At 39.6% G+C, this 13568-nt stretch overlaps 1 pseudogene; it reads left to right on the forward strand.

The window, feature by feature from the left end:
- Window positions 1–415: 415 nt before the first annotated feature.
- LOC118344683 lies at window positions 416–13102 on the forward strand (annotated as a pseudogene).
- The last annotated feature ends 466 nt before the right edge of the window (window positions 13103–13568 follow it).

A 13568-nucleotide genomic window follows, 5' to 3' on the forward strand; every position in this document is an offset into this window, starting at 1 on the left:
GGGGAGAGCAGATAACTCATCCTTTGTGTTGCAAGCCATGCAACAACAGTTTGAGAGGTTGAACATGGTGTTGGGTGAAGTGAGTGATAGGATGGATCATCAAGAAACAGCGATTAGAAATCTACAAGATAGGAGGGATAGGAGGCGACGTGAGCATAGAGTTGAAAATCAGTAAGAGAATGAAGGAGATGGTGAGGAAGAGGAAGATATAGCATCTGACGTTGGGTAGGGTAGAAATAGAGGAGTTAGGCATGAAAGAGGACTTGAGGGGAATCTAAGGGGTCGGGATGGTGTAGATAGGGACCTTGGTAGCATCAAAATGAAAATACCATCTTTCCAAGGTAGAACTGACCCTGAGGTTTATCTAGAGTGGGAGAAAAAAATAGAGTTGGTGTTTGATTGCCATAATTACTCTGAGGAGAAGAAAGTGAAGTTGGCGGTAATTGAGTTCACTGATTATGCTATTATTTGGTGGGATCAATTAGTGACCAATAGGAGAAGGAATTATGAGAGGCCTATAGAGACATGGGGAGAGTTGAAAGCTCTCATGAGGCGGAGATTTGTTCCTAGCCATTACTATAGAGACCTTTTCCAGAAATTACAAAATCTTACACAGGGGTCTAGGAGTGTGGAGGATTACCATAAGGAGATGGAGGTGGCGATGATTCGGGCTAATGTAGAGGAGGACCGAGAGGCCACCATGGCTAGATTTTTGAGTGGGTTGAATAGGGACATAGCCAATGTAATTGAATTGCAGCATTATGTGGAGATAGAGGACATGGTGCACATGGCTATGAAGGTGGAGAGGCAATTAAAGAGAAAAGGGACAGCAAGGTACACTACGGTTTCTAGCACTACTTGGAAATCAAAATGGGATAGGAATGATCCAGCTGAAGCAAAGAGAAAGACCGAACCACCTAAGGGAAAAGATGAGGGAACTAGCAACAAACCCAAGGTAGAATCCCAACCTTCACGGAATAGAGATATCAAATGTTTTAAGTGTTTGGGTTCAGGGCACATTGCTTCTCAATGTCCAAATAGGAGGGTGATGATTATGCGTGACAATGGGGAGGTGATGACTGAGAGTGAGGATGATAGTGATGAGGTGCCCGAGTTGGATGATGCTAGTGATGATGATGGAGTGGTATACCCTGTGACAGGTGAGTCTCTTGTTGCCAGGCGTGCTCTTAATGCACACATTAAGGTGGATGATGCAGAGCAACAGAGAGAGAACATTTTCCATACTAGATGCCATGTCAACAATAAGGTATGTAGTATGATCATTGATGGAGGGAGTTGTACTAATGTGGCTAGCACTACTTTGGTTGAGAAATTGAATTTACCAACCTTAAAACACTCTAGACCATACAAATTGCAGTGGTTGAATGATTGTGGAGAGGTTAGGGTGGATAAACAAGTGTTAGTTACTTTTTCTATTGGGAAGTATCAAGATGAGGTGCTTTGTGATGTTGTGCCTATGCATGCGGGCCATATTTTGTTGGGGAGGCCGTGGCAGTATGATAGGAGAGTGACACATGATGGGTTCAAGAACATGTACAGTTTTGAAAAGGAGGGCAAAACAATTAAACTTGCTCCTTTAACTCCAAGCCAGGTCTATGAAGACCAATTGAAATTGAAAAGTGAGGTTGCTCAAAAAAGAAAGAGTGAAAATGAGAGGATCAGAAGAGAAAGAGTGAAAATGAGAGTGATAAAAAAAGGAAGAGTGAAAAAGAGATTGAGCAAAAAAGAAAGAGTGAGAGTGAATATGAGCATAAAAGAAAGAGTGAGAAAGAAAGTAGAGAGGTGGCTGAGAGTAAAGAAAAAATAGTGGAGCCACGAGAGAAAAAAGAAAGAGAGTCTTCTGAGAGAAAAGGAAAGGCAAAAGTGAGTTTCTATGCAAGAGAGAGTGAGGTTAAGAGGGCTTTCTTCGCAGATCGCCCTATGATTTTTCTTGTCTATAAAGAGTCTTATCTTACTCTTGATGAAACTAACCAGTCTCTTCCTAGTTTGGCTGTTTCTTTGTTGCAGGAGTTTGAGGATGTATTCCCGGAGGAGATGCCAAATGAGTTGCCACCCATTAGAGGCATTGAGCACCAGATTGATTTTGTGCCCGGGGCTGCTATTCCAAACCGACCAGCCTATAGGAGTAATCCAGAGGAGACAAAGGAGCTTCAGAGGCAAGTTGAGGATTTGATGAGCAAGGGGTACGTGAGGGAGAGCATGAGCCCTTGTGCAGTACCAGTGCTACTAGTGCCAAAGAAGGATGGGACGTGGAGGATGTGCATTGATTGCAGGGCGGTCAACAATATCACGGTAAAGTATCGCCATCCCATTCCTAGATTGGATGATATGCTTGATGAATTGCATGGTTCATGTATTTTCAGTAAAATTGATCTTAAAAGTGGGTACCATCAAATTAGAATGAAAGAGGGTGATGAATGGAAAACTGCTTTTAAGACTAAGTATGGGCTTTATGAATGGTTGGTTATGCCATTTGGACTTACAAATGCGCCCAGTACTTTCATGAGATTAATGAACCATGTCCTACGTGCATTCATAGGCAAGTTTGTGGTTGTGTACTTTGATGATATCTTAGTGTACAGCAAGAACTTAAATGAACATATTGAGCATTTGAGATATGTGTTTGATGTGTTGAGATGTGAAAAGTTGTATGCTAATTTCAAGAAATGTGCCTTTTGCATGGAAAAAGTTGTTTTTCTTGGTTACGTTGTTAGTACAAAGGGTATTGAGGTGGATGAAGAGAAAGTCAAGGCCATCAAGGTGTGGCCAACGCCAAAAAGCATCACTGAGGTAAGAAGCTTTCATGGGTTAGCTAGCTTTTATCGGCGTTTTGTTAAAGACTTTAGCACCATTGCTGCACCACTCACTGAGGTAATTAAAAAGAATGTTGGGTTTCATTGGGGGCTAATCAAGAGAATGCTTTTGCCACTATTAAAGAAAGGTTGTGCTCTGCACCTGTGTTAGCATTACCTGATTTTAACAAAGCTTTTGAGATTGAATGTGATGCCTCAGGAATAGGGATTGGAGCCGTTTTGATGCAGGATAGGCGGCCCATAGCCTTCTTCAGTGAAAAGTTAAGTGGGGCATCCCTGAAGTACCCTACTTATGACAAAGAGCTTTATGCTCTTGTTCGTGCATTAGAGACTTGGCAGCACTACCTATGGCCAAGGGAATTTGTGATCCACACCGATCATGAATCATTGAAGCATCTCAAGGGTCAAGGTAAGTTGAATAAAAGGCATGCTAGATGGATGGAATACATTGAGACCTTTCCCTCTGTCATCCGTTACAAGCAAGGTAAGGAGAACATTGTTGCTGATGCTCTATCCCGGAGGTATGTACTTCTTACTTCTATGAGTGTCAAAATGCTTGGGTTTGAATACGTGAAAGACATGTATGCCGATGATGCTGATTTTTCAAATGTGAATGTGGCATGTGATAAGGCGGCATTTGGTAAGTTTTACAAGCATGATGGTTATTTGTTTAAAGAAAGCAAACTTTGTCTGCCAAATTGTTCTATGCGTGAATTATTGGTGCGTGAGGCACATGGTGGGGGATTAATGGGACACTTTGGTGTCAAGAAAACTTTAGACATTTTGCATGAACATTTCTTTTGGCCTAAGATGAAGAGAGATGTTAACCGTATTTGTGGAAGGTGCATTACATGTAGAAAGGCCAAATCTAAGGTTTTGCCACATGGGTTGTATACACCCTTACCCGTTCCTAGTGAGCCATGGGTAGACATATCTATGGACTTTGTTTTGGGGCTGCCTAGGACCAAAAGGGGTAGAGATTCTATTTTTGTTGTTGTGGATAGATTCAGTAAGATGGCACATTTCATTCCATGCCATAAAACAGATGATGCAACAAATATAGCTGACTTGTTTTTCAGGGAGATAGTGCGACTCCATGGTGTACCTAGGAGTATTGTTTCTGATAGGGATGTTAAATTCCTTAGCTACTTTTGGAAGGTGTTGTGGGGGAAATTGGGTACTAAGCTCTTATTTTCCACTACTTGTCATCCACAGACTGATGGTCAGACTGAAGTAGTTAATAGGACTTTAACTCAGCTTTTACGCACTGTTGTTCATAAGAATTTAAAAACTTGGGAGGATTGTTTGCCATTTATAGAATTTGCATATAATAGGACGATGCATACTACTACTTCATACTCTCCTTTTGAAATTGTTTATGGATTTAATCCACTTACTCCTTTGGATTTGATGCCTTTACCTGTTGATGACAGGAGTAGTTTGGATGGACAAAAGAAGGCGGAGTTGGTGAAGTCACTTCATGAGAGGGTACGGCTTCAAATTGCCCAAAAGAATGAAAGGGTTGCTTCCCAAGCCAATAAAGGACGAAGGCGTGTCATCTTTGAACCAGGAGATTGGGTTTGGGTTCACATGCGCAAAGAAAGATTCCCAGCCCATAGAAGGACTAAGTTGCATCCTCGAGGAGATGGACCTTTCCAAATTCTTGAGAAAATTAATGACAATGCATATAAAGTGGATCTTCCAGGTGAGTATAAAGTTTCTGCAACTTTCAATGTTTCTGATCTTTCTCCTTTTGATGTAGGTGAAGATTCGAGGTCGAATCCTTTTGAGGAGAGGGGGAATGATAGGAACCAAGGTGGGCCTACTCTTAAAGATCCTTTGCAAGTTCCAGATGGGCCAATTACAAGATCAAGGGCCAAGAAGATCAAGGAAGCAATGCAAGGATTGGTGCAATCCACCTGGGATGAAGCCAGCAAGAGCCCAACATTGAAGATGGGTCTGAAAGAAGAAGAACCAGTTTTGATCCACTTTATTCAAGCTGTGGAAGGCATGACTTAAAGATACGGCCTATTGTTATTGGAGGCTTCCAATTTGGTTAAATGATTTATTTTATTAGTTTAGAATAAGTGGGCTTGAAGATGCTTGACTCACATGTCTTATTTCTTTTGAACTATGTTTTTGGGAAGGCCTTGTATTTTGGCCAAGGGCTTATTTGGAAAATTACATTTTAGGAACTAGGGTTTCATCAATTTACTGTTGGGGTTACTGTAGCCGCGCGTACTGTAGCTGCTACTGTTCATCAAGGGTAATTTTGGGTAAAAGGGGCATTATTTTGGCTAGGGTTTTGATTAGGTTTGGCTTTAAAAACTCTTTGTAGCCTCATTTGAGAGTTAGACAATATTGAATTTTATTTGTGAGTTGAGTTTTCTCCTCTTGTTCTTGATTGAACTCTTGAACTTATCAAAGGTAAATCACAACCTTTGTGGCGTTCCTCCTTTGTAATCTGGGTTCTTGAGACGGGTTCTTCAACGGGTCTAGATTTTAATATAATCTAGGTTCTTGAAACGAGTTCTCATCGGGTCTAGATTCTCCATCCTTGACTTGATTTTGGCTTTCTTGGGGAGTTTTCAAATTGATTGTGGGTTCAAGGGAATTCATTCCCACGGGTTCATATCACTACTATTCCAAACCGACCAGCCTATAGGAGTAATCCAGAGGAGACGAAGGAGTTTCATAGACAAGTTGAGGTTTGATGAGCAAGGGGTACGTGAGGGAGAGCATGAGCCCTTGTGCAGTACCAGTGCTACTAGTGCCAAAGAAGGATGGGACGTGGAGGATGTGCATTGATTGCAGGGCGGTCAACAATATCACGGTAAAGTATCGCCATCTCATTCCTAGATTGGATGATATGCTTGATGAATTGCATGGCTCATGTATTTTCAGTAAAATTGATCTTAAAAGTGGGTACCATCAAATTAGAATGAAAGAGGGTGATGAATGGAAAACTGCTTTTAAGACTAAGTATGGGCTTTATGAATGGTTGGTTATGCCATTTGGACTTACAAATGCGCCCAGTACTTTCATGAGATTAATGAACCATGTCCTACGTGCATTCATAGGCAAGTTTGTGGTTGTGTACTTTGATGATATCTTAGTGTACAGCAAGAACTTAAATGAACATATTGAGCATTTGAGATATGTGTTTGATGTGTTGAGATGTGAAAAGTTGTATGCTAATTTCAAGAAATGTGCATTTTGCATGGAAAAAGTTATTTTTCTTGGTTATGTTGATAGTACAAAGGGTATTGAGGTAGATGAAGAGAAAGTCAAGGCCATCAAGGAGTGGCCAATGCCAAAAAGCATCTCTGAGGTAAGAAGCTTTCATGGCTTAGCTAGCTTTTATCGGCGTTTTGTTAAAGACTTCAGCACCATTGCTGCACCACTCACTGAGTTAATCAAAAATAATGTTGGGTTTCATTGGGTGGCTAATCAAGAGAATGCTTTTGCCACTATTAAAGGAAGGTTGTGCTCTGCACCTGTGTTAGCATTACCTGATTTTAACAAAGCTTTTGAGATTGAATGTGATGCCTCAGGAATAGGGATTGAAGCCGTTTTGATGCAGGATAGGCGGCCCATAGCCTTCTTCAGTGAAAATTTAACTGGGGCATCCCTGAAGTATCCTACTTATGACAAAGAGCTTTATGCTCTTGTTCGTGCATTAGAGACTTGGCAGCACTACCTATGGCCAAGGGAATTTGTGATCCACACCAATCATGAATCATTGAAGCATCTCAAGGGTCAAGGTAAGTTGAATAAAAGGCATGCTAGATGGATGGAATACATTGAGACCTTTCCCTATGTCATCCGTTACAAGCAAGGTAAGGAGAACATTGTTGCTGATGCTCTATCCCAGAGGTATGTACTTCTTACTTCTATGAGTGCTAAAATGCTTTGGTTTGAATATCTGAAAGACATGTATGCCGATGACGCTGATTTTTCTAATGTGTATGTGGCATGTGATAAGGCGGCATTTGGTAAGTTTTACAAGCATGATGGTTATTTGTTTAAAGAAAGGAAACTTTGTCTGCCAAATTGTTCTATGCGTGAGTTTGGTGCGTGAGGCACATGGTGGGGGATTAATGGGACACTTTGGTGTCAAGAAAACTTTAGACATTTTGCATGAACATTTCTTTTGGCCTAAGATGAAGAGTGATGTTAACCGTATTTGTGGAAGGTGCATTACATGTAGAAAGGCCAAATCTAAGGTTTTGCCACATGGGTTGTATACACCCTTACCCGTTCCTAGTGAGCTATGGGTAGACATATCTATGGACTTTGTTTTGGGGCTGCCTATGACCAAAAGGGGTAGAGATTCTATTTTTGTGGTTGTGGATAGATTCAGTAAGATGACACATTTCATTCCATGCCATAAAACAGATGATGCAACAAACATAGCTGAATTGTTTTTCCAGGAGATAGTGCGACTCCATGGTGTAGCTAGGAGTATTGTTTCAGATAGGGATGTTAAATTCCTTAGCTACTTTTGGAAGGTGTTGTGGGGGAAATTGGGTTCTAAGTTCTAATTTTCCACTATTTGTCATACGCAGACTGATGGTCACACTGAAGTAGTTAATAGGACTTTAACTCAGCTTTTACGTACTGTTGTTCATAAGAATTTAAAAACTTGGGAGGATTGTTTACCATTTATAGAGTTTGCATATAATAGGACGATGCATACTACTACTTCATACTCTCCTTTTGAAATTGTTTATGGATTTAATCCACTTACTCCTTTGGATTTGATGCCTTTACCTGTTGATGGCAATAGTAGTTTGGATGGACAAAAGAATGCGGAGTTGGTGAAGTCATTTCATGAGAGGGTACGGCTTTAAATTGCCCAAAAGAATGAAAGGGTTACTTCCCAAGCCAATAAAGGACGGAGGCGTGTCATCTTTGAACCAGGAGATTGGGTTTGGGTTCACATGTACAAAGAAAGATTCACAGCCCATAGAAGGAGTAATTTGCATCCTCGAGGAGATGCACCTTTCCAAATTCTTGAGAAAATTAATGACAATGCATATAAAGTGGATCTTCCAGGTGAGTATAAAGTTTTTCAACTTTCAATGTTTTTGATCTTTCTCCTTTTGATGTAGGTGAAGATTTGAGGTCGAATCCTTTTGAGGAGAGAGGGAATGACAGGAACCAAGGTAGGCCTACTCTTAAGGATCCTTTGCAAGTTCCAGATGGGCCAATTACAAGATCAAGGAAGCAATGCGAGGATTGGTGCAATCTATTTGGGATGAAGGTAGCAAGAGCCCAACACTCAAGATGGGTTTGAAAGAAGAAGAACCAGTTTTGATGCACTTGATTAAAGCTGTGGAATACATGATTTAGAGATACGGCCTATTGTTATTGGAGGCTTCCAATTTGGTTAAATGATTTATTTTATTAGTTTAGAATATGTGGGCTTGAAGATGCTTGGGTCACATGTCTTATTTCTTATGAACTATGTTTTTGGGAAGGCTTTGTATTTTGGCTAATGGCTTATTTGGAAAGTTACTTTTAGGAACTAGGGTTTCATCAATTTATTGGAGGGGTTACTGTAGCCTCGCGTACTGGAGTTGGTACTATTCAACAACGGTAATTTTGGGTAAAAGGGGCTTTAATTTGGCTAGGGTTTTGATTAGGTTTGGGTTTAAAAACTCTTTGTAGCCTCATTTGAGGGGTTAGACAATATTGAATTTTATTTGTGAGTTAAGTCTTCTCCTCTTGTTCTTGATTGAACTCTTGAACTTATCAAGGGTAAATCATAACCTTTGTGGCGTTCCTCCTTTATAATCTGGGTTCTTGAGACGGGTTCTTCAACGGGTCTAGATTTTAATATAATCTAGGTTCTTGAAACGAGTTCTCATCGGGTCTAGATTCTCCATCCTTGACTTGATTTTTTGGCTTTCTTGGAGAGTTTTCAAATTGATTGTGGGTTCAAGGGAATTCATTCCCACGGGTTCATATCAGAGTCGTTAAATTCATTAGTATAAAAGCTTGCCTTAGCATAAAAACACACTTTTGTCTTTCTGTTTTTGTCTGCAACCTCTCTTTCTTTTTCCTCTTGTCGCTCCACTCTTTTTTCTTGACTCTTAACCACCTCTATATTTTCTTTTTCTCTCTATCTTTCTTTTGATGTTTCGGCCTCATTCTCTTTTTTCATCTCACTCTGTTTGTTCTTTTCACTCTCTGTTTTTCTTTCACTCTTCTCTTTTTCTTTCACTCTTCTCTTTTATTGAACTCTCGGCCTCACAATTGTTTTTCAACTCATTCTCTTTTTTTCTTGAGGTTTCAGCCTCACCCAAATAATTTCCCTTAGGTGATTCGGTCTTCCCCTTTGTTACAACTTGATCATTTTTGTCCCACTTTGGTTTCCAAGGTGTACTAGAAACCGAAGTATACTTTGATGTACCCTTTCCTTTTAGATGCCTCTCCACCTTCATAGCCATGTGCACCATATTGTCAAACTCCACATAATGTTTCAACTCAACTACATTGGCTATCTCCCTATTCAACCCACTCAAAAATCTTGTCATCGTGGCCTCCTGATCCTCCACTACAGTTGCCCGAATTATAGCCACCTCCATCTCCTTATGGTAATCCTCTACACTCTTAGACCCCTGTATAAGATTTTGTAGTTTTTGGTAGAGGTCTCTATAGTAGTGGCTAGGTACAAATCTCCGCCTCATGATAGCTTTCAACTCTCTCCATGTTTCTACAGGCCTTTCAAGATTTCTCTTCCTATTGGTCACTAATTGATCCCACGAAATAGTTGCATAATCAGTGAAGTCAATTACAGCCAACTTCACCTTCTTCTCCTCAAAGTAATTATGACAATCAAACACCAACTCTATTCTTTTCTCCTACTCTAAATAAAGTTCAGGCTCAGTTCCACCTTGGAATGATGGTATTTTCATTTTGATGCTCCCAAAATTCTTATCTACTCTATCTCGACCCCCTGGGTTTGCCCTAAGTCTTCTTCCACGCCTAACTCCTCTATGTCTATCCAATCCAACTTCAGATGTTAGGCCTTCCTCATCCTCTCCATTTTCATACCCATTCTCAATTCTAAGCTCGCGTCGCCTCCTATCTCTCTTACCTTGCAGATTTCTAATAACTGTTTCTTGATTATCCATACTATCGCTCATTTCACCCAACACCAAGTTCAACCGCTTAAACTGTTGTTGCATGGCTTGCAACACAAAGAATGAGTTATCTGCCTTCCCCTTTGGTGAAAAGTCACTTCACGAGATATCATAATATGCTGCACAAAAACAATGTTAGTGGAAAACCTCACACACTCTCTTACGTGTGTTTACACTCGAATAATGGCACTCCACTCGTGTTTCACTCTTAATGGCTTTTTCCCGATAATAGTCTCATACTCTCTTGCCTTTTACCTCAATAGTTTTCCCGCTCAAGTTCTTTAAGAACTAGTTGAACTAAATTAAGACAATACAACCTTGTATTATTCCAACCAGTAATATAGATCAAATAAACAAGGAATGAATAAAATGAAACGAGACTCAAGGAATTTATACGAGGGAAAGAGTAATTATAAAACAAGATACCAACTAGAAAGATGTATTCAACTCCTATGATGATAAAAGCTCAATCAACAAATACTTTCTTTCTCTTTGTTGTATCTATGTAACAACTTTGAATACGCCACCTTCTCTTTTCTTCTTCTTCTTCTTTCTTTTTTTTTTTTCATTTTTTTTTTCATTTTTTTTTTCTTTTCTTTTCCTTTTCTTTCCTTTCTTTTCTTTTCTCTAATTCAACCACAAACAGAAATATTCAATTGTGAAAACCAAGCAATTGAATTCAAACACACAAGCATGGACAACGAAGTAGAAGAGAATTAATCGAACCACACTCCAAGCAATTGACAAACGATACAGGAAATCCTAGAATTTTGAAACCCTAGGCGATGCAAATATCAGGCAAACCCAAAACCCCAAGAATTTCGGCAGCCTACTTTTTGTTTCAATTTTTTTTTTTGGCAACCCTAGAACAATGAAGCCCTAGAATTAAATTTAAGGATGCTAGAATTAAAAGATAGAATCAGACCTGATTGGAAACCTTGCTCTGATACCAAATGATATGAACCCGCAGGAATGAAAATCCCTTGAACCTACAATCAATTTGAAAACTCCCCAAGAAAGCTAAAATCAAGTCAATGGATGGAGAATCTAGACCCGATGAGAACTCGTTTCAAGAACCTAGATTATATTAAAATCTAGACTGCTTGAAGAACCCGTCTCAAGAACCCAGATTATAAAAGAAGGAACGCCACAAAGGTTGTGATTTACTTTTGATAAACTCAACTCACAACGAATAAATTCATCAAATTTCATAAACTGATTAAAATGTGGCTACATAGAGTATTTAAAGCAAAACCTAATGAAACCCTAGCCAAAATAAACCCCCATCTTCCAAAAGTGCCCCTGGATGAACAGTGTTATGGCTACAGTGTGATGCTACAGTAACCCTAAGCCTAGTTCAATAAAATAATAACTTTCCCAACATGCCATTGCATAGGCCTCCTTAATTGCTTCCTATAATAAACTAAATTATTCTAAACTAATAAAATAAATTATTTAAATGAATTCAATAAGTTGAAACCCTTAAAGAGCCCAAAGCCTTTAAGTCTTGTCGTTGCCCTCTTCTATAACTGATCAAATGAATCAAAACTGGATCTTCATCTTTCATGCCCCATCTTGAATGTTGGGCTCTTGCTAAACTCGTCCCTAGTGGATTGCATCAATCATTGCATTTTCTCCTTGATCTCCTTGGCCCATCTGGAAGTTGCAAATGATCTTTAAGAGTAGGCCCATCTTGGTTCCCATCACCAACAGCCTCCCTAGCACTACTCTTCATACCAAGTCAGCCACCTTGCCGGAAACTACCACAAAGCACGCCGATGGTAAGCTCTCCTTCCTCCACGATGTGTGTCGATGCCTCTAAGCTTATTTTCCATCGTTTTCTCTCCACCGTGAATACTAGAAGCAACAATGTTTTCTACTCAGCTCTCCGTTGACCACTAGAAGAGTCGGATCACCTCACGGCAGCCACAAAACTCGCCGACTAGGCACCTCCCTTCGCCTCGCACTCCTTCCGGTAAGTCCACGTTGGAATCTTTCTCCCTCCTCTCTTTGTTATTCTTAGCTAAACAGTTTTCTCTCTAAACTCTCTCTCACTCATTCTCTCTCTTGTGTCGCACCACTGCCCAGAGAAGCCCATTACGCCGACCACTCCTAGCCACCGTGAACCTCGGCCAGCCACCACGACCCTTCATCGCAGTTGATACCTCTCTCGGTGAGTCTCAATTGCACGACCTGATGTCTTCCCCTTAAGCCTGTGTTTTCTTTTACTTCCTTTACCTCCAACCTTCCCAAAATGCCCCCTATTAAGCTGGGTCTTGTTGGACGTGTTTTATATGATATAGTAGGTTAGGCTGGGTTTATTTTCATAAAACACTTTAGTACGTCATTTTAATGGGCTTAGCTTTTAATGGAATATATATATGAGGCAGAGACTTATTTTTACCATAAATATTCAAGGAATTTAAAGCATAATCTTAAAGTATCTTTTTTCGTAAACTATTTTTGGAGCCTATTATTTAGTTAATATTCCAATTGAATTTTAATTGGATTTTTATAAAATTATTAAGTTATATTTTTAATAGAAGTCAAGGAATATGTTATGAGTTTTGAATGATACTATTATGTATTATTCTTAGTATAATTAAAGTATCTCTATATATGATTTTAAGCATTTATAATGCTACGACATGTCTTTCTAGGAAAGTTAGTGACGATTAGTGCCTCCTATAGGTAGCACGCTACAAAGTCGGAATCAGGAAGTGATACTAAGAGGTAAATAGTATAATCATATAAATGCATGCGTACTGTAAATATTATTGTTATGAATGAAAATATGATGTGCTTATAATGGTTATCTATGCTATGCTAAGATACAAGTCAAGGTTAGATTCCTTTTACGATCTTTGATAAAATATGAGATTATGCTTGAATGAATGAATTTGTTGTTTGATTGATTGGATGTTACTAAAATCGTATGAAAGCCATGAGATGTTCACGTAGTAATTCAAGTCAAGTATGCCATGTAAAATGGAATAGCCAGATTATGCAAGCCATGTTCTTGTAATACTTAGATTATGTATGCCATATTCAAGTAGTCCTTAAATCATGTATGCCATGTTCATGTAGTACTTTGATCGTGTATGCCATGGAATGTGATAAAACGTTCAGAGCATGTTTTTTTTTTTGAAAAAGAACATAGTCCATACTTTCATTCCACAGAAGAAATACATAGTTTTTCCAGTTGGATACAAGGTTTTATCAACCAGGACAATCCTCTAACCAGACCACCTCATCCTCACATTGCATAGCAAATTTTGCAAGTCTATGAGCTACCACATTACTCTCTCTAGGGGCATACTGCAGTAATCATCTCTGTCCAAAACAACACTTCTTCTTAATATCTTCAATTACTTGTCCATACCATGCACAATTCTCCTCGTAGTCTTGTACTTCCTTGATGACTTTCATTGCATCCCCTTCCAAAATAGCAGCCTCAATACCAATTTCCTCACAGAAAGTAATAGCCCTCCAAAGTGCATTTGCTTCAGCCAGCACAACATCCCTTACATCAGGCCCCGGCTTGCACACTGCAGCAATGAGATCTCCTGCACCATCCCGGATT

Source organism: Juglans regia, chromosome 15, assembly GCF_001411555.2.
Source record: "Juglans regia cultivar Chandler chromosome 15, Walnut 2.0, whole genome shotgun sequence".
NCBI lineage: Eukaryota > Viridiplantae > Streptophyta > Magnoliopsida > Fagales > Juglandaceae > Juglans > Juglans regia.